We start from the raw sequence: 27858 nt of genomic DNA, 5'->3' as shown, positions 1-27858 counted from the left end.
ACGGCTGAGCTAGGGTCAAACATCCACAGCTACCCACTTTTCAAACTAAGGGTCAGTTTTGAGTAGGAGAATGGGATGTTTCCATGTTTCGTTTTGGGCCATTTCCTGTTGCGAGCATTTGGCCCACCCACACAAGTGATGTACCATTTTTATCGGGAGTCTTGGGGGAATGCTTGGTGGATGGAAGTTTGTGGCTCCTCACAGAATTTAAACTTTCCATTAAAGAAATGAAAGGAAAAATAGCATTATTCATAAAAGTTTGAGGTTTGCAAGGGATTCTGGGTGAAAAAACCTGGCGAGAGGAACCCAAGTTGCCCCCCCTTGATTACCTGAGATCTCTAGTTTTAAAAAATTCACATGTTTGCTAGGTTTTCCTCAGTGCCGGCTGAGCTAGGGTAAAATATCCTCAGCTACCCACTTTGCAAAAAAAGGATCAGTTTTGAGTGGAAAAATGAGATGTATTCATGTTGTTATGTGAACTGTTTCCTGTCGCGGGCACTAGGCCTACCCACCCAAGTGAGGTATAATTTTTATTTGCGGATTTCGTGGTATGACAGTTGGAAGGAAGTTAGTTTACCCAACAGATTCCAGAACTTTCCATCACAGAAATATGAGGAACATTTGTTTTTTTAATCAAAGTTTGAGGTTTGCAAGGGGGTCTGGGTAAAAAAAAATCAGGTGATAGCACACAATCACCCCACCCTGGCTTCCCCCAGGTGTCTAGCTTTCATAAATTTGCAAGCTTTCTATGTTTCTCTTGGTAACGGATGAGCTAGAGTCAAAAATCCACAGCTACCCACTTTGCAAAAAATGATTCTGTTTAGGGTGCCAACAATGTGATGTATCCATGTTGCATTTTGGGCCGTTTCCTTTCCTGGGCACTAGGCCTACCCACACAAGTGAAGTGCCATTTTTATTGGAAGATTTGGTTGCATGCCAGGTGGAAGGAAATTTGTGGCTCCTTACTGAGTCCATATATTTGTATAAATGTGAGGAAAATGTGTTTTTTAGTCAGAGTTTGAGGTTTGCAAGGGAGTCTGGGTAAAAAAAACCTGGTGAGAGCCATGCAAGTTCCCCCTCCTCGCATACCCATATTTTTCTAGATTTTATAAATGTAAAGGTTTGCTAGGTTTTCCTAGGTGCTGGCTCAGCTAGGATCCAAAATCGATTACTACTTGCTACCCTCACTGGAAATAAAGGGTCAGTTTTGAGTGGGAAAATGTTATGCGTCCATATTGTGTTTTCTCCCATTTTCTGTGGCAGTCACTAGGCCTACCCACACTAGTGAGGTACCATTTTTATGCAAGACTTGTGGGAGCACTAAATAGTAGAACATTTGTTATTACCAACTGGATTTCGCTGTAAGTAATCCAGTATTCAGAAAGAAGGCATTTTGAAAAATGCTCTATGTATCAGATGCCTGTACGGTTACCCAGAAATTCAGACATGTACAAATAACCACTGCTACTAAACTCCATATCTTGTGCCCATCTCATAAATACATAGGTTTCCTTAGTACTCTTTTTTTCATTCTACATATTTCACCATACGAAATGGTCTATACCTGATACACAATGAAAAAATATTGTACTGTGCAGCTCAGTTGTTGGCTCTGGGTACCTTGGGTTCATGGAGAACCTACAAACCCTATATATCCCTGCAACCAGAAGGGTCTAGCAGATGTAATGGTAGGTGTGTTGAATAAAAGGATGCACATTTGGCATGGATACCTTATGTGGAAAAAAAGGTATGGAGCCCTAAGTGCGAACTACCCCAAATAGCCAGAAAAGGGCTCCGCAGGGGGTGGTGGGGGGATTTGGCAGGGCAGCAGTTAAGGGGTTATGGGATAGAATTCCAGACTGATTCTTCCTAATACATTGTCCCCATGGATCTCAGCTCTATGTTTCCTTGGAGGCCTTTTCTGTGTTCCATCTGATCCTCTTGCACATAAGTCTTTCTCCTTGGTTCAAGTTATTTGACCGTCCACTAAACCACAAACATTTGGAATTGCTCTTGCCTTCGGTCTGTCTATGCTGACAAACATGGCTTGGGGTGCGATGAGGTTTCACCTTCAAATACACTTATTCATCTTAGACCCAAAAGAACCTGTTCTCAAAACATTCTGACCACAAGACGGTCCAGGTCTTGCCACTAAGTATGAGCCTTCAGTGTCTGAATACCTTTTTGCTTCTTTTAGCCATCCTCTTATAGCTGCCTTTTGCCATTTTCTTGATTACCCCTGCTCCTATCTATGTATTTATTTCTTTTAGACTAACCTCACCTGAAAAGACAGAGTGGCTTGCACAGTGGTTAGATGTGCATCTGCGAACACAATTGGCACCATTTTAAATGGCCGAGGGAGCAGTCACAGTAATAACCTGTAATTACTATACTGCACAAACCCACCCCATCTTGAGAAATAAATTGTCTATTGTCTGTTAATTAGTTATTATACTTAATACAGAATTGTAAAACAGCGCCCACTGAATAATATCTGTGAAAATATACAGTGCTGTTCACACTATGTAGTCACATATGCCAGTGATACCTGTTCATGAACTATGTAGCATCTTTAATTTGTTAAGTTTAAGAAGCTTTATTAATGTAGTATACATCGTACAACATAGGGCAAAATGTCACAATATTAAAGAATAACAAACATATGTAGTAAAAACATGCCATAACTGATAACTGAAAACTATTTTCAATTTTTAGGGTTTAAATAGGGAAAGAGAAGGGGAGGGGAAGTGAAAAGGGAGAAATAAAATATACTCTATAAGTGGAGGTGAACTAGCAATAAATACTCATCAGAATAATTGAGGATACAATTAACATATTATCCATAGAAATATTACAATATGTTTGATATTAAACAGGAGAATAAGGCAAAGAGATAAAAGAAATAAACAAAACTCATGGAGGTTGAAACTTTTCTGACCGGTTGCTAGAAATCTGAGAAATAGGGGGTTTATTTAAATAAACCGTTAGAGGTAACCAAAAAAGATCTCTAATTAACTGTGGGTTGCAACGAGAAGCAAACACTGTGTCCAATCTATGTTAATGACATACAGTGTTCCACCAAGATTTAACTGAAAGCTTATTTGGACATATGCAATTGAGTGTAATTTGTTGAAAAGCCAAAGATAAGATGAGATCAAACAACCCACGTTCATGAGATAATATACCAAGTTATTGTGATGAATCACCCATAAACAAGAGGGTGTTTGAAAAGGGTATGTTTATGTTAAAAATATTTAAGATCCAAGGCAAAAATTTTAACCACAAAGAAGCTACGGAAGGGCATGAAAAAAGAAGGTGATAGAGGTCAGCCAAGGAATGATCGCAAGACCAGCAGGATTTATTATTAGAGTGTGTACAATTGGAAATGGAAGTGGGAGTGAAATAAAGTCTGTGGTAAAGAAAAAACATAGATTGAGTAGTAGAAGCAGATCTAGAAATTTTCGACGATCTGATCCATAATTTGCTCCAAAGTTCATTGCTCCATTCGCAACTAAAATCCGCCTCCCAGGTGAGCTCTATCTTAGTCTTAGATTGCTCCGGGGCTGTGGAATTGAGAGATTTATAAATAAGAGAGGCCTTTGGGGATACTGACAGGATTCTAAGAAGTGGATCCTGGCTGGGTAGAACCAGAATATTCAGAAGGAAGGGAATAAAAGGCTCCTCTAAGTGCTTCTATAAGCAATCAAAACTTATTCAGAAACAAGTGAGGACAATTAAAATTAGTTTGGAACTGGGGAAAAGAAAAAGGAGAAGTGCCATTGAATATGTCCTGAACCCAGATGATGCCTTTAGATCTCCAGGAGCTCCAGAATTAAGGTCTATTCTCAATGATGAGAAGACGATTATGCCAAAGAGGAGAACGTAAGAACAAATTCCTAGTCATTCTCTTTGGTTGACAATAAGGTCTTAACAATGAGCAAGTGTGCTTGAATAATAGAAGAGATGTGAGACTGATTTTGGCCATGAAGGCCAGGACGTCCGGGAAAGAGAAAGGGGAACAGAGACGACGCTCAATACTTACCCATAAAGGGGTGAAGGAAGAAATCTTGTCTTGTAGCCAGTAAGAGGCTTGTTTAAGACAAAAGGCTTTATGATATATCTAAAATTTTGAAAATTCACCCCTCCAATGGAATTAGTTTTCTTAGATGGGATAAAGAGATTCTGTTTTTTTTGTTGTTCCACAAAAATTTGGAAAGTAAAGAGTCACATTTTTTTAAATAGATAAAAGGAATGTGGACTGGAATCATCGAAAGAATATATAGCATAATAGGGGTGATCATCATCGTGATAGAATCTGGACGACCCCACCAGGAAAGAAAAATAGGATTCCTGGAGGAGAATAGTTTGGAAATCCGATCAAGAGTTTCTTTCATATTTAATTTGATCGAGTACGAGATAGAGTTGGTGAACCACAGTCCCAAGTATTTAATATTATAGGCATTCCAATGAAATCTAGTTGGATCAAAGTGATGTTTAGAGCAGAATTTGGATAAAGGGAAAATCTCTGTTTTATCTGAGTTAATTTTATAACCTGATACCGCCGAAAAATCTGAGAATTCTTGTAATAAAGGGGGAATGGAAAGTTCTGGATTAGAAATAAAGAGTAAGATATCATCAGCATAGGCAGAGAGCTTCAAGTGTCGGTCTCTGAATAAAAAAACAGAAATAGAAGTGTTATGATGGATGCGAGCCAGAAAGGGCTCAAGGGACAGAATAAAAAGGAGAGGAGATAGAGGACACCCCTGTCGGACACCGCGGTGAAGCAAACATTGGTTTGAAACAAGACCATTAACTATAGTAGAAGCAGTAGGTGCTGTATAAAGTAAAGAAACCAAGGAGATTAATTTATATCCAAAACCATGCCACTGGAGTGACTCAAATAAAAAATACCATTTAACTCTATCTAAAGCTTTTTCTGCATCAATAGATATTGCAGTCAGGTAATGAGATAGAGTAGAAGCCTTATTTAAAACATTGAAAAATAGCTGAGAATTATCAGAGGTCAATCTGTCCTTAACAAAACCACATTGCTCTTGACCAATTAGATGAGGTAGTAGTGATTCAAGACGTAATGCCAATAATTTAGCAAAGATTTTATAGTCCACATTTTCCAAGGATATGGGGCGATACTTTTTGCAGAATTTAGGATCTTTACCTTCTTTGTAAATGAGACAAATAGAGGCTACTAAGTAAGTGCAGCTTGCCTTACCAGTGGTACAGAAGTATTTAAAGAGGTTAAAACGTTTGGGGAGGGGACAATTTGAAAAGTGTAAATAAAATTCTACTGAGAAACCATCAGGGGATTTATTTTTCTTTAGGGAGTTAAGAAAGCTTGTAATTTCTTGGAGCAAAATATCCAGGTCTAGGGAGTCAAAATCAAGGTCAGTGGAAGAAGGAGATGGAATATCATTTAAAAAGAATCAATAAGAGAATTTGAATCAGGCACTTCTTGAGTATATAAATTCTTGTAGAAAGTTGTAAATTCATCAAGGATATCTTGATCTTTAAAAAGATGTTTCTCATCCGTGGACTGAATAGAGTCTATCAACGTCCTCTCTTTTCTAGATTTAAGGTAATTTGCTAAGAGTGAACCAACTCTATTGCGGCCTCCGTAATATCGGGCACTGCCACGAAGTAAAATAGATGAAGCATTATCTGTAGAGAGCTTGTTAAACTCTAGTTTAGCATGAATTAGCTCCTGCAGGGGAGAATCAGACGAGGAAGTGTAAAATTGATGTTCTAAACGCTTAATATTGGATAAAAGAGCCTTATGCTGAGTGAGAGTACGCTTCTTTTTCTTGGCTACAAAATCAATAATGAATCAATGGGCGGTGGCTTTAAAGGTATCCCATATCAAAGCAGGGGATTTAGATGGACCTTCATTCAAAGAAAAGCATTCTTCTGCAAAGGAAGCAAAGGAAGATGAAAAGGCTAGATCCTGTAGAAGAAAATTGTTGAATCTCCATCTAGAAGATTTGGGCTGCGAACGGAGCAAACCAAAATCAGCAATCACCGGAGCGTGATCTGAGATTAAAATGGGGTCAATCGAAGACAAAATAAGATTTTGAGCTAGAGGTTTGGATAGAAAAATGTAACCTAGTCGGGATAAAGAACCATGTGGTGGGGAGAAAAGGGAAAATTCTGTTTGATCTGGGCTACATAATCTCCAGGCATCTACTAGATGTGTCTGTGATATTTTGTCATGAAAAAGTTTTTGGGTTTTATGGGGAATGAAACGCACCTGGGATTTACGATCAATAAATGGGCCCATAACCTGGTTACAATCGCCTCCAAGGATAAAAAATTCATCTCTGTGTTGCATACATTTGTTTGTAATAGCAGACCAGAAAGCATTATCTGGTTGGGTTGGACCATAGATGTTAAAGACAGTTAGAGGAACATTATTATTAGTGAGTAGTTTAACCAAAATCCATCAATTTCTTGTGAAACCACAGAGCATTTAAATTTTTTGTGACATAAAATAATAACACCATTCTTCTTTGTAGTTGAAGGAGAGACAAGAACAGAACCAACCCAATTACATTTAAGCCTAAGAGCCTCAGCTTCTGATAAATGAGATTCTTGTAATAAAACTAAGTCAGAATTATAAGAGGCTAAATGTGAAATAATTCTTTACCTTTTTATAGGATCAATAAATGCTTTTACATTCCAAGTAACAAGTCTAAATGTGAGAGAATAACCATAGAAGTAAAAACAATGGAAATTGACAATTTTAACGCAGTTTAGGGATAGCAATACGGCAAGCCAAAGGAAAGGAAAACGATACATAAGAGAAAGGAGAGAAGAATAGAACAGAAAATGTAATTAGATAATGCAGGGAAGAAAAGAAAGTTGCAGAGCAAAAGCAGGAAAAAGGGTAGAGAGGGAGAGGATGACAGGAAGCAAAGAGACAGAAGAGGGAAAGACAAAAAGGGGAAATAGAAAAGCCAAAAGAGGAGACTGTACTAAAAGGACAACTGAAAAGACATACCTGTATAGGAAAAGAACAAAATAACACTGGGGTGGTGATGACACACTAAAGAATAACATGCTCAGGTCAGGGGAGTACCAGCCACACCAGGGGCTAAAGAAGGGAACAATGAGGAAAACGGACCAAATATGTTAACTACATCAGTTGAATCTGCAAGAATACAAACGAGAGCACCGTAAGAGATATCAAGTTTGGTAGAACCTTCAAAAAATGATCATCAAACAAAATTATATATGATAAGGAATCACAAAATAAGACTACAATTCCAGAACAATGAGAACACCATAGTTACAAACAAATATAAAATGATCAACCATTGGAAGGACTAGCAGTGTCCTTGTTATTCAAAGTGTGAGAGTGTATAAACATCTTCAGTTTCGCAGTATCTTCAAATGACACAGTATTATTTTGGAAAGTCACTTTGAAAATGCAATGATGGAAGAGGCCATATATGGCTCCAAGAGAACGAAGAGGAGCATGAAGGCTATCAAAATATTTTCTTCTAGCTGCGGTAGCATTGGAGACATCCTGAGAAAGGAATACTCTCTGTCCCAGCCAAGACACTTGATGCTTGGCTCCTGCTGCAGAAATGACCAACAAGTCAGTAAATTTCAAGAAGAGGATGATGACACTTCAAGGCTTGGCCAGAGATGCAGACAACGATGGGCTAGGACCAAGCCTATGGGCTCTCTGAATGTTAAGCGAGGTTCAGCAGGACATATACAATAACTTTGTCAGAAAGGAGGAAAAAAAGGAGACAGGATTGTCTCCTTTCAAAGATTCAGGCAGACAATAAATACATAGATTGTCCCTCATGTTTCGGTTTTTCAAATCTTCAGTGTGCTGTTGTGGCCTGTGTACTTCCCTTTTCAAAGAATTCATTCTCTGAGTCTCTCCTTGGACATCCAAAAGTTGCTGCTCCATTACAGATACTCTACTCTCTATTGAAGACCACTTTTCATCTAGAAGCTCTATTTTGCTATTCGTTTCCTCTACAAAAAGACGCAGAGATCGAATCTCCTCCAGCAGCAGCTCCAAGAAAATAGGTGTTGACGGCTTATCAGGAGAGGGAGGGTCATGTTTCAGCCATTTTGATGCTGAAGATGATGGAGAAGTCTTATTTACTACAGACTGTGATGAGGAAGTATGAGTAGAGGCTACACCAGCCATTTCTTCAATAACAGGTGGTCGTATTACTGTCGATGAGTGAGAAACAGATCTTGTTGAAGGCTGGATGGAAATGGCAGAAGCAGGTTTCAAACAGAATTAGCCCCTCAAAAGTACTGCCACAAAGTATTATATAGCGTCCGTGATGCTAACATCTTTCACAAAGAAGCCTAGTATAAAGCACTAAGCTGAGGCATACTAAAACGCCATTTCCAGGACAAAGAGTATGTTACAATTACCAGGGCATGACCAAAATAAATTTGAGACTCCACATCCAGTAGAAAAATTCCACGTTCATGAAAGGTTGACAACAGTTGAATTAGAAGCAATTTTTACTCTAATTGTCCGGATTGAACAGTATCCTTCTCAGAACGTATAAGATATTGAGAGAGACAAAAGAGGCACACCTTCAGAGTTGATGCGCAGGAATCCAATCATAAGTTAAAATTAAAATATGAGGTTGCAGGGATTCCCATAACATTGCAGGAAGCAATAAAATGATGCCAAATGAACGCTCCCAGTGTGCTGAATGACAAGTACTTACTTGTGTGAGGAAACAAAATGGCCGCCATTCAGTGAGGCGATCAAAATGAGCTGGAAATGAGGAGAAGCGCAGCGTGCCTCCTTACAATAAGCAGTACCTCACAGTGTCCCCAAGTTCCGCTGCATTAGAAGCTGTTATTCCGATGCTTAAGGTGCAGAAAATGCACCAAAAAGCTGTGACTTGCCCCCGGTGCATCGAAGCTGCGACGTCATGCGGCCACTTTGAGTGGCATCGAAGCCATGCCCCCGAATTATGTAGCATCTTAATGTGGAGCCTTTCGATCCAGGTGACATATTAAAGCCTGGAGGAAAGACAGCTTTTGCTGTCTGTGAGAGCCGATATAATAAAGAAAAGTTGTTACAAAGAAGAGGTGCTTTGGGTCAGCCACTTTGAGCCTTTGCTTGCTGGACGTAGTGTAGGTATTTTAGATCCATCTGCAAACATGCAGAAATTGAGAAGGGCAATGGGTCAGCCCCTCTGTCATTGCTTTATTGTAATTGTTATTCACATTTTGAATCAGCCCACAATGCATCCATTTTGAGTTAGGAATGTCAGTCCTCATGAGTGATGGCATTTTGTCTCTTTACTTGTCTGCCTACAGCGTGATATGAGCTCTCTTTTTTCTCTCATGCCATGCATATAACTAAAATCTAGCTATTACACAACGAAGTGTGCAGTGAGTGAATGGTATTCTTTTAGGATAATTGGACCTACTTTGGGATTCAAATGATCTTTGTCGATGGAAGCATAAAACGAAATAAGTAGCTGGGTGTAAATGCCAACCTCAGAAGAAAGAGACTGCCTATCAAAGTTATTTGGTAAATGAAAATGCCAACTCTGCTGCGACAAAAAGATTAACTTATTTTGTAGCGTGATATGATTTAAGACCAAGACCAGTAAAATATGCTTTTCAATTGGTCTCTTTATATTAGTAGGTTTGACAATTTCAAATCCAAAAACCATACCATACTACATACACTGTACTTTGCAATATCTTATCCCCTCCACGAGGTCAAAAAGTAGATTGGAAGGATGTCAGACTTAAGACATGGAAAAATTACTATAAAACAATGGACCTGAATTATTCCTTTACCTCTTCTAGCACACTCAGGTGTTCAGGAGTGAACCAGCTGTATGGCTACAGTAAGTCACACAAACTCACATTAAAATCTTTGTGAATCTGACCCAGTGACATGAAGGCATATGAGCCTTTCTCACCTTTCGGTAGTCATAAGCACTTTTTTTTATATAGATGTCAACTGTATACGTTTGCACTATTAAAAAAGAGTGCACTGAGTGAAAAATGTTTTTTTCAAATAAGATAGTCAGGATAAAGCCAAGAATATCACTATAAGATCTATCAAAAACACTATTGGTGAGTCTCTTGATTTTAACTAATACCGGCACTTTTACTCAACGGGCCTAGCTATTGGCCTTGTATGTTTGAAAGACTGAATTATCTAGGAGAGTTCCTGTGATTCAAATTTTTCCCTGAAGTGTTCAGTACCTCAGCTATTGCCCATCTTTAAAATACTGTTGATTATATTTTTCGTATCTACAGTTTTTTACCAAATCCGCTTATTTTGAATCCTATCCATTTCCTCTTTCCATCTGAAAATTAATACAGATTCTCTGCTAGTTAGCTGGTTGCTGATACGTAGAGAGGTTTCTCTGCTACTCATCCAGCCACTGGCTACAATGTTAGCACTTCGTGAAATATAGAAATTCTATCAACTGCCACATATCTTTATGCAGACAAGATTCCTCCAAAAACTTGTGCGCATTGTTTCCTACTGGTGTTTCTTTTTTAAAAATCTGAACGCTTTGGGATTTTCTCAAAGATTGTAAAGTTACAATAAAAGGTACAAAAATGTTTAGAGTCTTTTCAACGTTGCACACGCCTAGTGATTTGCCCCTTTGAAGAGGGTAGTTGCTTCCTGGGTCTGCCAGTGTAATCTTGTAATAATCCTGTTTTTGATTCCACAACTGTAGGCCCTGGCCCTTACCAAATCTGGGCATTGTTAGGACCCTCCTTTTTCAGGTTTCGCCTGCACAGCGCTTGGGCTGTGTTTGTGAAATCCATTGAATTTAATATAAATCTGAAAAGGGGCTTACATCCCCCCCCTTACTTTTAATTTATTTGTTTGCTTGGCACTTACTTTTACTCCATTTCTATTGGTTGTAGCATGCTATTTACTGTTGTTCTTCGTGTTTTTCCTAATCACTGGCCCATGACCGAAGTACTCCTTTTCATCCGCTGCAAACTTCTTAGTTATTTTATGTACAAGTGAGCACACCATCTGTGCTCCCACATTTATACCACTCTTGGCTGTAAGATATCTGATTACCTTGTTGTTTTTGTAATTCTGCATTATTGCAGAGCACTCCAAAGGGATGATGCTTTTGAAGTTGGGTCTCGTGCTAAGTCTACTAACACATTCATTCCATGGATCAGTATTTTCCTCATGGTCACAGGCTGTGCGTTTTATTCCAATCGTAGTGGCAGGTAAGATATCTCAGTGAGCTGAGCATCTAACTGGCAAAAATGTCTACTCAGATAATTCTGTTCCAAAGCACTGAGATGTCACAAGTTATTGCGGTCCATTAGGTGGTCGGATGTGCAGAGTGCTAATTGCCTGACCTTGTGCACAAGCTACAGATTAAATGTTTTAAGATATGGGCTGCTTGATTGAGCCACCTTTGCTGTCAGGGGATATTTGGGAAGAGCAGCTGTGCACTGCTGCTGGCTTTGTCACTGGCAAATGCAAAAACAACAATTGATGGACAGAATGCAGAACAATGTCATACATTCAACCCAGTACAGAGATCTGGGCCTAAATCCATCGTTTTTTTGCTCACCATGCCATTCCAGTTTGAACCCAGCCATATGCAAATCAGTCTTGACCCTGTGCCCCATGGGAACAGTCCAGCCCGAACTGCCAAGCCAGGTCCTCCCTGGACTGGAAACAAGCATCCTAGGACCGGTTTCGGGCTTTCAGCCCTCGTCAGCCAGGATAGCTTGATTCCAGTGGCATGGAGAGCAAGGGACTCACGTCTGAGCATACCTTTCCCACTCGGGGTGACAAATGCAAAAACAACAATTGATGGACAGAATGCAGAACAATGTCATACATTCAACCCAGTACAGAGATCTGGGCCTAAATCCATCGTTTTTTTGCTCACCATGCCATTCCAGTTTGAACCCAGCCATATGCAAATCAGTCTTGACCCTGTGCCCCATGGGAACAGTCCAGCCCGAACTGCCAAGCCAGGTCCTCCCTGGACTGGAAACAAGCATCCTAGGACCGGTTTCGGGCTTTCAGCCCTCGTCAGCCAGGATAGCTTGATTCCAGTGGCATGGAGAGCAAGGGACTCACGTCTGAGCATACCCTTCCCACTCGGGGTGACAAATGCAAAAACAACAATTGATGGACAGAATGCAGAACAATGTCATACATTCAACCCAGTACAGAGATCTGGGCCTAAATCCATCATTTTTTTGCTCACCATGCCATTCCAGTTTGAACCCAGCCATATGCAAATCAGTCTTGACCCTGTGCCCCATGGGAACAGTCCAGCCCGAACTGCCAAGCCAGGTCCTCCCTGGACTGGAAACAAGCATCCTAGGACCGGTTTCGGGTTTTCAGCCCTCGTCAGCCAGGATAGCTTGATTCCAGTGGCATGGAGAGCAAGGGACTCACGTCTGAGCATACCCTTCCCACTCGGGGTGACAAATGCAAAAACAACAATTGATGGACAGAATGCAGAACAATGTCATACATTCAACCCAGTACAGAGATCTGGGCCTAAATCCATCGTTTTTTTGCTCACCATGCCATTCCAGTTTGAACCCAGCCATATGCAAATCAGTCTTGACCCTGTGCCCCATGGGAACAGTCCAGCCCGAACTGCCAAGCCAGGTCCTCCCTGGACTGGAAACAAGCATCCTAGGACCGGTTTCGGGCTTTCAGCCCTCGTCAGCCAGGATAGCTTGATTCCAGTGGCATGGAGAGCAAGGGACTCACGTCTGAGCATACCCTTCCCACTCGGGGTGACAAATGCAAAAACAACAATTGATGGACAGAATGCAGAACAATGTCATACATTCAACCCAGTACAGAGATCTGGGCCTAAATCCATCATTTTTTTGCTCACCATGCCATTCCAGTTTGAACCCAGCCATATGCAAATCAGTCTTGACCCTGTGCCCCATGGGAACAGTCCAGCCCGAACTGCCAAGCCAGGTCCTCCCTGGACTGGAAACAAGCATCCTAGGACCGGTTTCGGGCTTTCAGCCCTCGTCAGCCAGGATAGCTTGATTCCAGTGGCATGGAGAGCAAGGGACTCACGTCTGAGCATACCCTTCCCACTCGGGGTGACAAATGCAAAAACAACAATTGATGGACAGAATGCAGAACAATGTCATACATTCAACCCAGTACAGAGATCTGGGCCTAAATCCATCATTTTTTTGCTCACCATGCCATTCCAGTTTGAACCCAGCCATATGCAAATCAGTCTTGACCCTGTGCCCCATGGGAACAGTCCAGCCCGAACTGCCAAGCCAGGTCCTCCCTGGACTGGAAACAAGCATCCTAGGACCGGTTTCGGGCTTTCAGCCCTCGTCAGCCAGGATAGCTTGATTCCAGTGGCATGGAGAGCAAGGGACTCACGTCTGAGCATACCCTTCCCACTCGGGGTGACAAATGCAAAAACAACAATTGATGGACAGAATGCAGAACAATGTCATACATTCAACCCAGTACAGAGATCTGGGCCTAAATCCATTGTTTCTTTGCTCACCATGCCATTCCAGTTTGAACCCAGCCATATGCAAATCAGTCTTGACCCTGTGCCCCATGGGAACAGTCCAGCCCGAACTGCCAAGCCAGGTCCTCCCTGGACTGGAAACAAGCATCCTAGGACCGGTTTCGGGCTTTCAGCCCTCGTCAGCCAGGATAGCTTGATTCCAGTGGCATGGAGAGCAAGGGACTCACGTCTGAGCATACCCTTCCCACTCGGGGTGACAAATGCAAAAACAACAATTGATGGACAGAATGCAGAACAATGTCATACATTCAACCCAGTACAGAGATCTGGGCCTAAATCCATCGTTTTTTTGCTCACCATGCCATTCCAGTTTGAACCCAGCCATATGCAAATCAGTCTTGACCCTGTGCCCCATGGGAACAGTCCAGCCCGAACTGCCAAGCCAGGTCCTCCCTGGACTGGAAACAAGCATCCTAGGACCGGTTTCGGGCTTTCAGCCCTCGTCAGCCAGGATAGCTTGATTCCAGTGGCATGGAGAGCAAGGGACTCACGTCTGAGCATACCCTTCCCACTCGGGGTGACAAATACAAAAACAACAATTGATGGACAGAATGCAGAACAATGTCATACATTCAACCCAGTACAGAGATCTGGGCCTAAATCCATCGTTTTTTTGCTCACCATGCCATTCCAGTTTGAACCCAGCCATGGCTGGGGGAGAATGTCTGCATTGTCAGCATTCCGTCCATCATTTGTTTGTTGTAACGCTTTTCGCCCTAAGTGGGATGGGTATTCCCAGACGTGGGACCCGTGCTCACTACGCCACTGGAGTCAAGCTATCCTGGCTGATGACGGCTGATAGCCAGAAACCGGTCCTAGGATGCTTGATTCCGGTCCAGGGAAGACATGGCTTGGCAGTTCGGGCTGGACTGTTCCCATGAGGCACAGGGTCAAGACTGATTTGCATATGGCCATGTCTGAACTGGGGTGGCGTAGTGGGCAAAAGAACGATGGATTTAACCCAGATCTCTTGACTGGGGGAGAATGTCTGCATTGTCAGCATTCCGTCCATCATTTGTTTGTTGTAAGGCTTTGTCACTGGGGCATGTTTTCATTACGTACAAGCACATCTGAAGGTTCACACGTGCATGTGATGCAGCACGGAATGCAAAATCCCTCCCTTCGACGCTGATCATAGATCACACTCAATCACAACATTCGCTGGTGGGGCCCATAACACCAACATTCATCCTCTATTAACCTGTTTCCAAGGAGGCGATTGGTCCACTCGCTGTAATGGAAGGAAGTACTCATTTATCCCCAATGAAATAGATTTCCATACCTTTCTCTATTTATTAAGGCCTAAACTTCACCTTTTAGTACTCCTCCCATGAATAGGCCATGAATCAGCTAGCTGCTGGTTGAAGTGATAACTAAATCTATCATTTATTTACACAAATACATTTTTCATAATAACGACCTAACACAGTTCTTGTAATAAATCTTAAATCTTTATCTAAATAATTGGAAATCGAATCTTTTGTTTAATCAAACAGAAGACCGTCATATTTACCTATTCTGGCTAAAAGTCGTCCTCTAAGTCAAAATCTTGGTCATCAGTTCATAATGTCAGAGCCTTAGGAAACAGCTGTCCTGCAGTGTCACCGTCCTCTCCGTCAGCATAACGTCAGGAAATCGAAAATCTTCTGAAGGGTCTCGCTCTCAACCTCTCTAATCTATGGTGTTTTATAGTAAAATTACATTCCAAAAGTAACAAGTAATATTTTTAAATGCTTCTGATTGGTCCGTTAAAATGGTACAACAGCTTACCCATGCTTTCTTTCAGAGCAGCTGGCTGGTAGCCCGGAGTGTCCTTGAGTGGCACAGTTGAGTTAGGGTCGCGTAGAGGCCACTGCTGCTGCTGGTGACGCATGCACACTTCACTCAGAGACCTTCACAATGGAGTTGTGTTCGTCAAATAGGGATGTTGGCTAAGTACCTCAACAACCGCCTCACTTTCTACACGCCCACCCGCCAGCTGCGATCGGCCAGCCTCGCCCTCGCCACCGTTCCACGCATTCGCAGAGCCACCGCCGGAGGAAGATCCTTCTCCTACCTGGCGGCCAAGACATGGAACTCCCTCCCCATCCACCTACGGCTGACCCAGGACCATCTCTCCTTCAGGAAGCAACTCAAGACCTGGCTTTTCGAGCAGTAACGGACCCCTCCCTCCCAGCGCCTTGCGACCCTAGCGGGTGAGTAGCGCGCTTTATAAATTGTTTGATTGATTGATTGATTGATTGATTGATTTTGTGGCCACCAAATGGTCAACTTAAGCAAAGAAACACAAAACCATAATTAATACATGGAAATGACTAATAAAATGTTATCCCCTTACTAATACCCATATGTGTGTGTATTTATCTAGCAGAAGCAACACTTAATGCGGGTTATATTTACATTAATAAAGCACAAATCACGAATACATCACGGAAACAACATATATTCATGAACATTTTTTATTATCTATGATCAATATGCATATACAATTTAGTTTACGTATTAGTTAGGCCATGCAAATGCAATTCCCACATGTATTCTTATTAGTGAGGTTGGATAAATTCCACAGCAATCCAATTAATACAATTACGATTAGTTAATTATTCTTATTAATAGAAACATGCAAAATGGAGTGGGTATGCCAATTTTTTTAAATAAAACCCGCTCCAGCAATCCCCCCTTTGGTGATTTTATCACCACAACAACACTAATTTATTCACCCTTTTACGGATAATTGAAATGTATTCTTGCTCTAATTCATAATTCAGTTTCCTCTTCATCTCTTTTTTCCTTTTTATACAAACTTTCTTTCCATTCTTCTAAAGTTATCTCTACTAAATCTCTATCTGGATCATTTTCTTTTCTTTTTAGTTTTTCTCTTTTTATTTTATTCTTTGTTTTCTTGTTTTTACAACACATGCAACCTAATCTTAATATTAATAACACGAAAATTACACATGTTAATGGAAATAATATCTTACCTATAAATGTACTACCTATTTTTACTAAGAAATTTTTAATAGCGGCTATTTTCTTCCCAATCTTTTCCCAAACACCTTCAACCTCCAGTGGTACAATTTCGTCATGCAATTCAGTAATATTTTTTATGTAAACTTTCAGATCTTTGCTTTCGTCTGGAATGTAAGTGCAACAATGTTGAACTTTCAGCATTCCACAGACTCCACCCTCTTTTGCCAATAATATATCAAGGGCAAGTCGATTTTGCATTACCATAGCATGCATGGCAACCATTTCAGTATTAACCAATAAGAATCCTCCAGTGGTGCTTGTTGACAAGTGATCCACTACTGTTGACAATCTTCTAATATTGTTCGCATTCAGAGATATTCCCACTGCTGGTATCAATGCTCCAAAAATGTCGCCTACAATTTCTGCCCAAGATTCTCTTTTACTACGCACTAAATGATTACCTAAACTATGTACACCATCTTTACCTCTGTCCATGTGAAAGATTTTTGGAAAAACCAGGCCTATGTAACATGTGCCATACCAATGGTCTGGCACACGATAATATGCCCTGTTCCCACAGATAAAATAAAGTCCAGGGAAAACTGGATCTCTTCCACCTTTAAATCCCCATCCACCCATGATTCGGTATGTATCATGGCACTCACTATTCCCTACAAAATAATTGTCATACGCCGTTTGATTCCTTCTTATACACAGTTTCCCTTTCTGAGGCCAATCTAAAGCCAAAGTTGGATTAGACTCTCCCTTCATATGTTTTTCCATTTCTACATCCCAGACTGTTTTCTCCCCTTTTCCTTCAGATGCCTTTCTTCACATTTTCAATCTCCTTTCCTCGACCATGTCTAGGAATGTCTTTTCTTCTTTCTTCAAACTGCATGTCAAATTATTTTTAAATATATACTCTAATGTTAGCTTCTTAGTTTCTAAGAAAAATTCACCTAATACCTTAGCAGGTCTTACTTTGTTTAGTTTGTTATTAGCAGGCACTTGCGCAAAAATGTTATCTACATCTGAAAAATAATATTCTAATTTACCTGTCTCATAAAATAAGCTAGCTATCACACTACATGCTATTCCATACGTTGCTGGAAGGTGATGATATGTCACTCCCTCTGACACAGATGCAGGTAACTGCATGCATACGTAGCAGTCCCTTACGTTCATGGTCTTTACATATTCATACAATAACTTTGAAAACACATTATTTGAAAAATCATTAATAGACCTATCTTTATGTAAATAATTGTTATCTATTCTAGTCGGAACTACTTTTTGAATCTTCTTTATGTTAGTAATGTTTTCAGTGTGTCCTTCTAGTGTATCTATAGTAACCTTAAAAGAAATCAAAAGAGCAAGTATGCTCCATAGAAGCATTAATAATCCTGTACAACAACAACACATTTTACACCATCTCTTCATGAATGTACATCTACTTTTGCTACTATCTATGTTAGCCATCTTTATTAATTTTGACTTTGTCTTTTGACTTAGCCTCTTTTACTTCACAACTAGTTTTCTAACCTTAGGCTCTAAGGCCCTACTTGGTTCTACCAGTATCTATCGTTTGACTCAATTGTTATTGCTTCATCAATAGTTTTCTAGATTTTCTCAGTTTGGCATTTCATCGTTTTTCACTTCTTTCTGTTCATCCAAGTACAGAATTTCCTGATCTTCCGTTTCTTCTTCTCCGATGTCGGATAAGATAACTCTCAGGATTCCTGCTTCTTCTTCCTCTTCAACCACTTTCAGTACAGCCTCCTCTGGATTTCCTTGACTGTCTGCCTCTTCTTCTTTTTCAGGCAGAGCCACATACGTCCATTCCGGTGACTTATACTTCTGGTTAGGTTTCCTTGTTCTTTTTCCTTCTTCCTTATTTTGATTAGTCGCTTCTTCTTTAGATTTTTCTTGGCTTGTCACTTCATTCACCTGATCTGCCCTTGGTGATTTCACTCGTGTCAGCCGATACCTCAATCTATTTATTTTTTTAGGCCACACTTCGTCCTTTTTAACTCTCTTCTGTTTACCTTCTTTATTATTCTTTTCTTCTCTCCAAGCCCTTTTTCTTAAAACTCGACCTTCTGGTATTTCATTTTCACTCTCTTCTGTTTCTGTTTCAACTTGCTTTTTCTTTTCAACAACTTCTTTTTCCACCACTTGTTTTGTTTTGTTTTCTCTACTTCTCTCCCTCCTCAGGTCTCCAACACGAAATCTTCCTGCTGACTACTTGTCCCTTCACCTAGCTGGATGTTGCAGTTCCCTACACCTCCTCGGGGGTCTTCCGTAATCTGTCCCTCTCTCTCTGCACCTGTCCCTTTTTCACTTTGATCTATTATTTCAGGTGGAATTTCTCTTGGTCTTTCATCTGAAACTTCCTTCTCTCGAATGTTTTTAACTGCTTCTTCGTTGTCTTTTCCTTTTTTCTTTCTGTGTTCTTTTCTGGGACCTTGTCTCCCTTGTTCGTCTTCAGAATCTGAACTGGTATCAGAAATCTGCAATCGTCTTCTCAGAGAGATACTTCTGGGGACTAATATTTGATCAGATTCTTTTTCCCCACTTTCAGGATTTTCTTGTGTTTGTGGCTCTTCGTTATCAGATTCAGTACTTGACTCTGATTCGTCATAGTACTCTTTTCCTTTGCTGTCAACTTGATTTGGTATCCTCAAAGTATGGCTGGCATTGATCCAGTTTTTCACTCCAGCACACTTCACAGCTGTTGTTGTGGTCAGAATGACTTGTCTTGGTTTTCCCCACCTTGGAACCAAACAATTTCTTCTTCTGTGGACATTTATCCTTACCCAGTCTCCTGGGCTCAGATCATGGGCTGGCTTCCTTTCAAGAGTGGTGGCATCCGCTCCAACCTGATGAAACACAGAATGAACTGCCTCAGCCAGGCCTTTACAGTATTCCAACACCATGTCATCAGTTATTGTCATCAGCTTGTTGACTGGAATGTACACATGCATCATCGCTCGTCTCATGACTATTTTATGAGGACTTAACCCTGTGGTTCTGTCTGGTATAGCTCGAATTGTCATTAATACTAGAGGCAAGACATCAGGCCATTTCATACCAGTGGCTAAACACATTTTCCCAATTCTGTTTTTGATTGTACCATTCATCTGTTCAACCACAACAGAAGCCTCTGGTCGGTAGGCACAATATAGTTACTGTTGTACATTCAATGCTTCACTAATCAATTTTACAATCTTGTTATGAAAATGTCCTCCTCTGTCTTATTCAAGAGTCACTGGAAACCCAAACCTGGGGATGCATTCTCTCAAAAGTAGCTTAGCCACTGTCATCCCATCATTTCTTCTTGTTGGGAATGCTTCCACCCACCTGCAAAATAGGCATACTATAACCAGAACATACCTCAGTCTGTTACATGGAGGCATTTCAATGAAGTCAACCTGCATTCTGGTAAAAGGCCCTCCTTCTCGGCCTATGGTTCCTAGACTCACCACTGTCTTCCTCCCGGGATTGTATTGCTGGCATATTAGGCATCTCTGACATAGACTTTCTGCTACAAGTCTGAATTTTGGATTGTACCAGGTCTGCCTAAAGGACCTAATCATGGTGTCTCTCCCTATGTGTCCCTGGCCATGATACATCCGTGCCATGGTAGACATCATGCTATCAGGCATCACTGGTCTTCCATCTCGATAGACCCACACACGGTCCTTTTCTCTTGGTGCACACCCTGCCTTTATCCACTGTTTCATTTCCTCATCTCCTGACTCTTCCTGCAATTGTCTCACTTCTTCCCAAGTTCCCACAACGTTAGTAAACATTACTGAGCAAGAAGACATTTCTCTTTCCTTGGCCCGATTGACCAAATTTTGATTTTGTGCACAATACTGTGCCATATCGTTCGCATACCTGTTTCCGGTAGTGATGTAATCACTACCTTGACTATGGGCAGCACATTTCACCACAGCCAATTGTCTAGGCAGCTGTATCACCTCAATCAATTTTCCAACCACTTCAGCATTCTTAATGGGGTTCCACTGGAGGTCAGGAAACCTCCTTGTAGCCAAAGCTGGCCAAAATCATGGACAACCCCGAAGCCATACTGGCTGTCAGTTATCACTGTCACTCTCACACTTTTCCCGATTTTGCATGCTCTGGTCAAAGCAACAAGTTCAGCTACTTGGGCTGACCTAACTCCTTTCAAATAAGATGCTTCCATCACTGCTGCAACCGTGCATACTGCATATGCTGCGCTTAGCACTCCTTCATCTGTTCTCAAACATGACCCATCAACAAATAACACAAAATCACTTTCTGGCAAAGGTACATCTTTTATATCTGGTCGTGGCTTTGTGCAGTGCTCAAGCACGTCCAAACAATCATGATCTACTTCATCTCTCACTTCCACATTTTCAGCATCAGGTAACAAAGTTGCAGGATTCACATTCAAACATCTCGCAAGGCTCACATTTGTTGCACCTAATATGACCTTTTCATACTTAGCCAACTATGTGTTATATACTGAGTACGACTCCTTGTCAAGAGAATCGCCACATCATGAGGTACAAACACTTTCAACGGATATCCCATCACAATACCTTCACTCTGCTCCAAACTTCGACATGTTGCAGCCACTGCCTTCAAACACCCAGGTAAATCTACAGCCACTGGGTCAAGCATTGATGAAAAATATGCAATTGGTCTCCTCAATCTTCCATGCTTCTGGATCAACACAGAGAGTGCACATCCATTTCTCTCACTGCAATACAACTCAAACTCTTTCTCATAATCAGGCATGCCTAGTGCTGGTGCTTCACGCAAACCCTCTTTCAATCGTTTGAATGCTGCCAATTCTTCCTTGTTCAATTCAAGAGGATCTTTTACATCACTTCTGGTCAAACGTACCAAAGGTTTTGCGATCAGGGAAAAATTACTTATCCACTGACGGCAATACCCCACCATTCCCAGAAACATTCTCACCTCTCTTTGGGTCATGGGGGCTCTCATTCCTTTTATAATTCTGATTCTGTCTCTGGTTATTTTTCTCAGTCCTTTCTCAATTTTATGTCCCAAATACTGTACTTCCTTCTTACAATACTGCAATTTTGCTGGTGACACTTTCAATCCTCCGTCTGCCAAATGATTCAGTAGTGCTATTGTGTCTACCTCGCAAGCTTCACGTGTTTTGACGCCACCAAAAGGTTGTCGATATATTGCACTAGTACTGAACTTTCAGGCATTTGCAGACTTTCCAAAGATTTCTTCAACAATTGATTGAATATTGAGGGGCTTTCTGTATACCCCTGTGGGATTCGGCACCATGCCAAAATCCGCTCTCCAAAACGAAATGCAAAAATTTGCTGACTGTCATGATGCAATGGGATAGAAAAGAAAGCATGGCATAGATCAATTACTGTATACCATTCCGCATCATGGGAATCTGATACAAAATCACTGATGGATTTGGTACAATGGGACAACATGATACCACAATTTTGTTTACCTTTCTCAAATCCTGCACTATCCTGAATTTCCCATTAGGCTTTTTCAGTCCCATTATCAGTGAATTACATGGACTACTCATTATTTCTCTTAAAATTCCTTGCTTGATCATTTTCTCAATTATTGGGGTTACTCCTTCAATTATCTCAGGTGTCAATCTGTACTGTGGAACATTTGGATAGCTTATTCCTTCCTTCACAGTTATTTTGACTGGATCTACGTTTCTCATTAACCCTACATCTTCTCCAGTAAAATCCCACACTTCTGCCTTCACAGACTGCTTTAGTTCTTTAGGTAATTCATCAGGGTTGAATATTGCATAGGTCTCAGTAACCTCATTTTCTCTGTTAGCTATGGTCATTTTATACAGTACATCCTCATCTGGTGTTTCAAATGCTATTCCATCTGGAGTACAGAATATGGTGCAATTCATTTTGCACAACAGGTCCCTACCTAATAAATTCACTGGACTGGTGTCGCACACAACAAAGCGGTGCATCTCTGAAAATTTCCCTATACTAACTTTCACTGGTTCTGTCAGAAATGTCTTTATCTGTCTGTTGGACACACCAACTACTTGGATTGTTTCATCCGAAAGAGGAAGATTCTTAACATCAGCTGATCTAACAGTTGATCGAGTAGCACCAGTGTCCACCAGGAAAGTAATATTTTCATCATTAACCTTCCCATCTACAAATGGTCCTGTCTGGTCTACTTCTAGAGTTGCGCCAAGTACGCACTCTTCTTCCTCCTTTCGGCACCGTCAATAGCTTTCTTCTGAGTCACTCTCATCGCGTTGCAGCCAATACTGTGAAACAGCGCGAGCGCTTGGCGGTTTATTTACCTGTTCTTCATTGTAGAATCCCGATTCATTACTATACTTCTTAGTGTTTCTGCTCTGCGGGAAAGGTGGTTTTGGCACCTGATTCTGTGAGGTAACCACCTGCTGCTGTTGCTGCAGTTAGACCACTCACCTCATTCTGCACCTGCAGATTCAATGATGCATTTTCATTATTAGTACTTGGAGGAAATTTACACTCGGATTTCCAATGCCCTAACCTACCGCAATTATGGCATGGGAACTTCTTTTTAGCTTCTTCTATATTACCTTTCCCTTTTCCTGGGCCAAATCTCGGTCTAGTTCCTGGGTTATTTGCTTGTTCGACCAACTGGGCTTCCTGCCTTTCAGCTACCTTTACTTGTGCCCACATTGCCTTTTCTTTTCATTTTCGCTGTTTGGCCTCAATTTCGTCACTGAAATATTTAGCATGTCTCAATACTTCATCTATTTTCTTATTCTGCCAATCAACCGTATGCTGTTTTATCATGTCACCAATTTCTGGGCGTAAACCATATACAAATCTGTATACGAAATGACTCAAATCCTTATCACTCAGGTTCTCATCTCCACTGAACTGCTTAAAAGCTTGAATTAGCCTCTCATAGTATGTATGTACTGATTCTTTTCCTTCCTGATGTGTTCGATCAATTTTTACCCAATCTGTCTCTTTAGGGAGCACTTTGTTTTTCAAAAATACCATAACCTGTTCATACTTCTTCATTACCTCAGGGTCGGGAGCTCCTGTCTTAGGATCCCTAGGGTACTCTTGAGTTGGCCAGTTGATCATCAACTTGCACTCTGTCCACCAATCTGCCGGTACTATTATATCAAATAGACTATTCAAATCTATCCATAGTACTTTTGACAATTTTACAAATCTGTCTACCTGCCGGTACCACTCGACGGGCTTTTCGCGTAGTAGAGGGAAATCATTCGTAAATGACAAAATGTCCTGTCTTGTCCATGGGACGTGTACATATCCTCCCCCTGGTATCTCCCTCATGGGGTATTCAGTTACTGCCTTTTCTTTCTTCCTAACAGGGAATGCCGAAACGGTCTTATCTGAGGCATCATTACATTTTCTATACCATTTACTTCTCCATTTATCCACGTCTCCCCATTTTCTCAATAAAATGATTATGTCCTTAATCTGACCTATCTGTCCTGTGGTGTTCAGATTTTCAATGTCTTTTTCAGTAAAATCAACTTGATAGGGTTTCTGTAAGGCTTTTACCTTATCAATATCTATACCCATTTCATTCGCAACTTCTCCTAGTCTTTCGTGCAAATTTTTCGCTCTCCATGTCACACTTTTGCATAGGAATAACAACTCCTCATCCTGATAAATTTTCAATTTTTCTACGGGGATAGTCACTACAATTAATTCTTCCAATACCATCCGTAATTTAGCCACATCTATTGACTGGGATTCTTTATCTTGTCTCTGTAACCCTCTTAACCATTCACTTAGTTCTTCCACAGAAGGTCCTACCGGGTTTTCTATGCTACTCTGTTCTGGATTTCTCTGGGGTTCCAACAAAGTTTCTACTGTCGTTCTACTCTTTTCAGCATAATTCTGATTTATAAAGGGATTATTTGAAACATGTGGTTCAAACATATTTATTGTCGGTCCCCATGGATTCTCAATTTGATTTCGTTCTAAACTCTCAACCAAATGATGGTTCCGGTATGGTACCGTCAAGCAATGTTCGCTATCCTTTTGCTTCTCAAAAATGGGCATTACTGGACCTATGGTCACTGGAACTGTTACAGATTCTAGATTCTTATTTAATTCTCTTATTTTCTCTGTCAATTCTAGAGTTGTTTTGGCCAATTCCGCTGAATTTTCGCTATTTATTCTATTCTCCGACTTCTTTTCTACTTCTCTAATGGAGTTTCTCTTTTCTAAATCTGGTGACATAGTCTCAGTCTTGATAATTCGTAATGTTTCTCTCATTGGGGAGTTTGGTGCCAACATTTCTGGTTCTGGTCGGTACGGCGGTGGATTTTTATAAAACACATCATCCAACATATCATCATCTAATTCATTTGCTCCGTAACCTCTTGATTCCACATTATTCCTTTTTTCCACACATTTTCTTCCTTCATTCTCTCCTACCGCTCTTACAGGAAACATACCCTCAGTCATACTTGCATTCCGCCTTCTTTTCATTCGATCATCATGTGTTTCATGTCCATATGACCTGCCGAACAAATATCTGTAACTTCTACCATTTCTTTGCTTTTCTCGCTCATGCATTTCGTCTTCCCACTCTGTCAATGCTTCAAACTACGTCGGTCTAGGTCTTGGTTCTAAATACATCATCTTTTCTCGTAAATTCCTTAAAAATGCCATATTAAAGGAACCATGTTCTGGAAATGCCAGGACTCCATCGTCCTTGGTATATTTTACCCAATTATCTAACCAAATACAAGTATGATATCCATATTTCGCAATCATTAAAGATGCTGGAGTTTTCGGTGGAGGAAATAACTGTCCTTCCCTCGTTTTGACCTGTTTATCTTTCTTAAACCACTTCTTAACTTTACCAAACCAGGACTTCTTTTCCCTATCTGGTGGCTGGTAATACATTTTCTTGGTTTCTGTGTATCGCTAGTCTTTTACAACTGTACTGCTATTCTGTCCACTCACAGCGTAACTTCACGCTAACGCACCAATCAAGAGCGTCTACGTCACTGTCACAGTCCTCCAATCCCAGCGCGACTTACACTAACCCACCAATGGGAAGCGTTTACGTCACCCTGTACTTCTCCAATCCTAGCGCGGCTTTACACTAACGCACCAATCCAAAGCGTTTTACACTTCTGACCGACTGTCCAATCCCAGCGCGGTCGTTTTGACGTCAGCAGCCGCTGCGGCAGCTCTGCTCCTGTCTACCCCTCCTTTACAAGTCCGCTCCGTGAACTTTTATTGCAATTTTTACAATTCTATTAGTAACAACACTAAAACATCTCCATTGTCTGCTTCGCTAACCAAAGAATAGCAATAGACCTTTCTCACGAGAATTCCGTCTTTCCCGAGAGCAGCGCTTACCTCTGCCCTACTACGGAATCGTTACTTCCGTTGATAAAGTAGCACATCCCTCTACCTTACCCTTCTAACAAGCATTAACTAATCGCTTCTCTAGAATTAAGACACCTAATTAGAGACCCAATGCTCCTGAGAAATAACACTAGAGTTTCGCCATTAATCGGAATGCCTCTTCCATACACACACACTGTCATACAGGGAAAAATGTAGACCATTCACACAGACTTCTGTCTTTTCCGAGAGCAGCACTTACCTCTGCCCTACTACAGAATCATGACATTCGTTAACAAAGCAGCGCTTCCCTCTACTTTGTCCTTCTAACAAGCTCAGAGAACACCTGCTACCTTTTCAGTGATAAGCGTTATTGGTATGCCATTTGGTTTCCTGGTACTTAAAGACCAAAATTTCACAGGTAACCTTCGCTATCATACACACTTCTCTCACACAGAGAATATTTCTAATGGCAACACACGACGATGCTGCCAAATCAAACCCAGACAATGCGCCGTGCAACTTCAATTGTCACACGTTTCCCCTGTGTACCTACAGGGCAACAACAATTCCGTCTTTTCTGAGAGCAGCGCTTACCTCTGCTCTGCTATGGAACTGTTACAAACTTCCGACTTCCTACATCCCAGAAGCCGCGCAAACAACATATAACTCAACGTAACTCAACATATAGTGTTAGTACATAAATCAATACCAATCAATAATCAATAAGCTATTTACAAGCAATGATCACTAAACCAAAACATTAGCTAACCATATCGCTGCTACCAAGAAAACTGATGCAGCGCGGAATGCAAAATCCCTCCCTTCGACACAGATCATAGATCACACTCAATCACTAAATTCGCTGGTGTGGCCCATAACACCAACATTCATCCTCTATTAACCTGTTTGCAAGGAGGCGATTGGTCCACTCGCTGTAATGGAAGGAAGTACTCATTTATCCCCAATGAAATAGATTTCCCTACCTTTCTCTATTTATTAAGGCATAAACTTCACCTTTTAGTACTCCTCCCATGAATAGGCCATGAATCAGCTAGCTGCTGGTTGAAGTGATAACTAAATCTATAATTTATTTACACAAATACATTTTTCATAATAACGACCCAACACAGTTCTTGTAATAAATCTTAAATCTTTATCTAAATAATTGGAAATCGAATCTTTTGTTTAATCAAACAGAAGACCATCATATTTACCTATTCTAGCTAAAAGTCGTCCTCTAAGTCAAAATCTTGGTCATCAGTTCATACTGTCAGAGCCTTAGGAAACAGCTGTCCTGCAGTGTCACCGTCCTCTCCATCAGCATAACGTCAGGAAATCGAAAATCTTCTGAAGGGTCTCGCTCTCAACCTCTCTAATCTATGGTGTTTTATAGTAAAATTACATTCCAAAAGTAACGGGTAATATTTTTAAATGCTTGTGATTGGTCCATTAAAATGGTTCAACAGCTTTCCCATGCGGAAAATGTGTCTTTAGATATAGTTCATAATTTCTTCGGAAAAGTATCTTCTATTGTTTCTTTCAGAGCAGCTGGCTGGTAGCCCGGAGTGTCCTTGAGTCGCACAGTTGAGTTAGGGTCGCGTAGAGGCCACTGCTGCTGCTGGTGGTGCATGCGCACTTCACTCAGAGACCTTCACAATGGAGTTGTGTTCGTCAAATAGGGATGTCGGCCATTTTGTGGCCACCAAATGGTCAACTTAAGCAAAGAAACACAAAACCATAATTAATACATGGAAATGACTAATAAAATGTTATCCCCTTACTAATAACCATATGTGTGTGTATTTATCTAGCAGAAGCAACACTTAATGCGGGTTATATTCACATTAATAAAGCACAAATCACGAATACATCACGGAAGCAACATATATTCATGCAAAATTCTAATTATCTATGATCAATATGCATATACAATTTAGTTTACGTATTAGTTAGGC

At 40.9% G+C, this 27858-nt stretch overlaps 1 protein-coding gene across 2 annotated transcripts in view; it reads left to right on the top strand.

The window, feature by feature from the left end:
- LOC146785442 (thiamine transporter 2-like) overlaps positions 1-27858 on the top strand; it is a 383376-nt gene that overhangs the window by 51473 nt on the left and 304045 nt on the right. The window contains exon 1 of one of the 2 annotated variants that reach the window (XM_085634501.1): positions 15345-15748. The exons of the other annotated variant lie outside the window; for it this stretch is intronic. The gene's annotated coding sequence lies outside the window, so the exon portion shown is untranslated. Of the gene's footprint in view, positions 1-15344; positions 15749-27858 lie in introns of those variants that run through there. 2 annotated transcript variants of the gene reach the window in all.

The sequence above is a fragment of the Triturus cristatus genome, chromosome 11 (assembly GCF_964204655.1).
Source record: "Triturus cristatus chromosome 11, aTriCri1.1, whole genome shotgun sequence".
NCBI classification, from domain to species: Eukaryota; Metazoa; Chordata; class Amphibia; order Caudata; family Salamandridae; genus Triturus; species Triturus cristatus.
The sequence above is the reverse complement of the archived record's forward strand: the minus strand, read 5'-3'. Positions and strand labels throughout refer to the sequence as shown.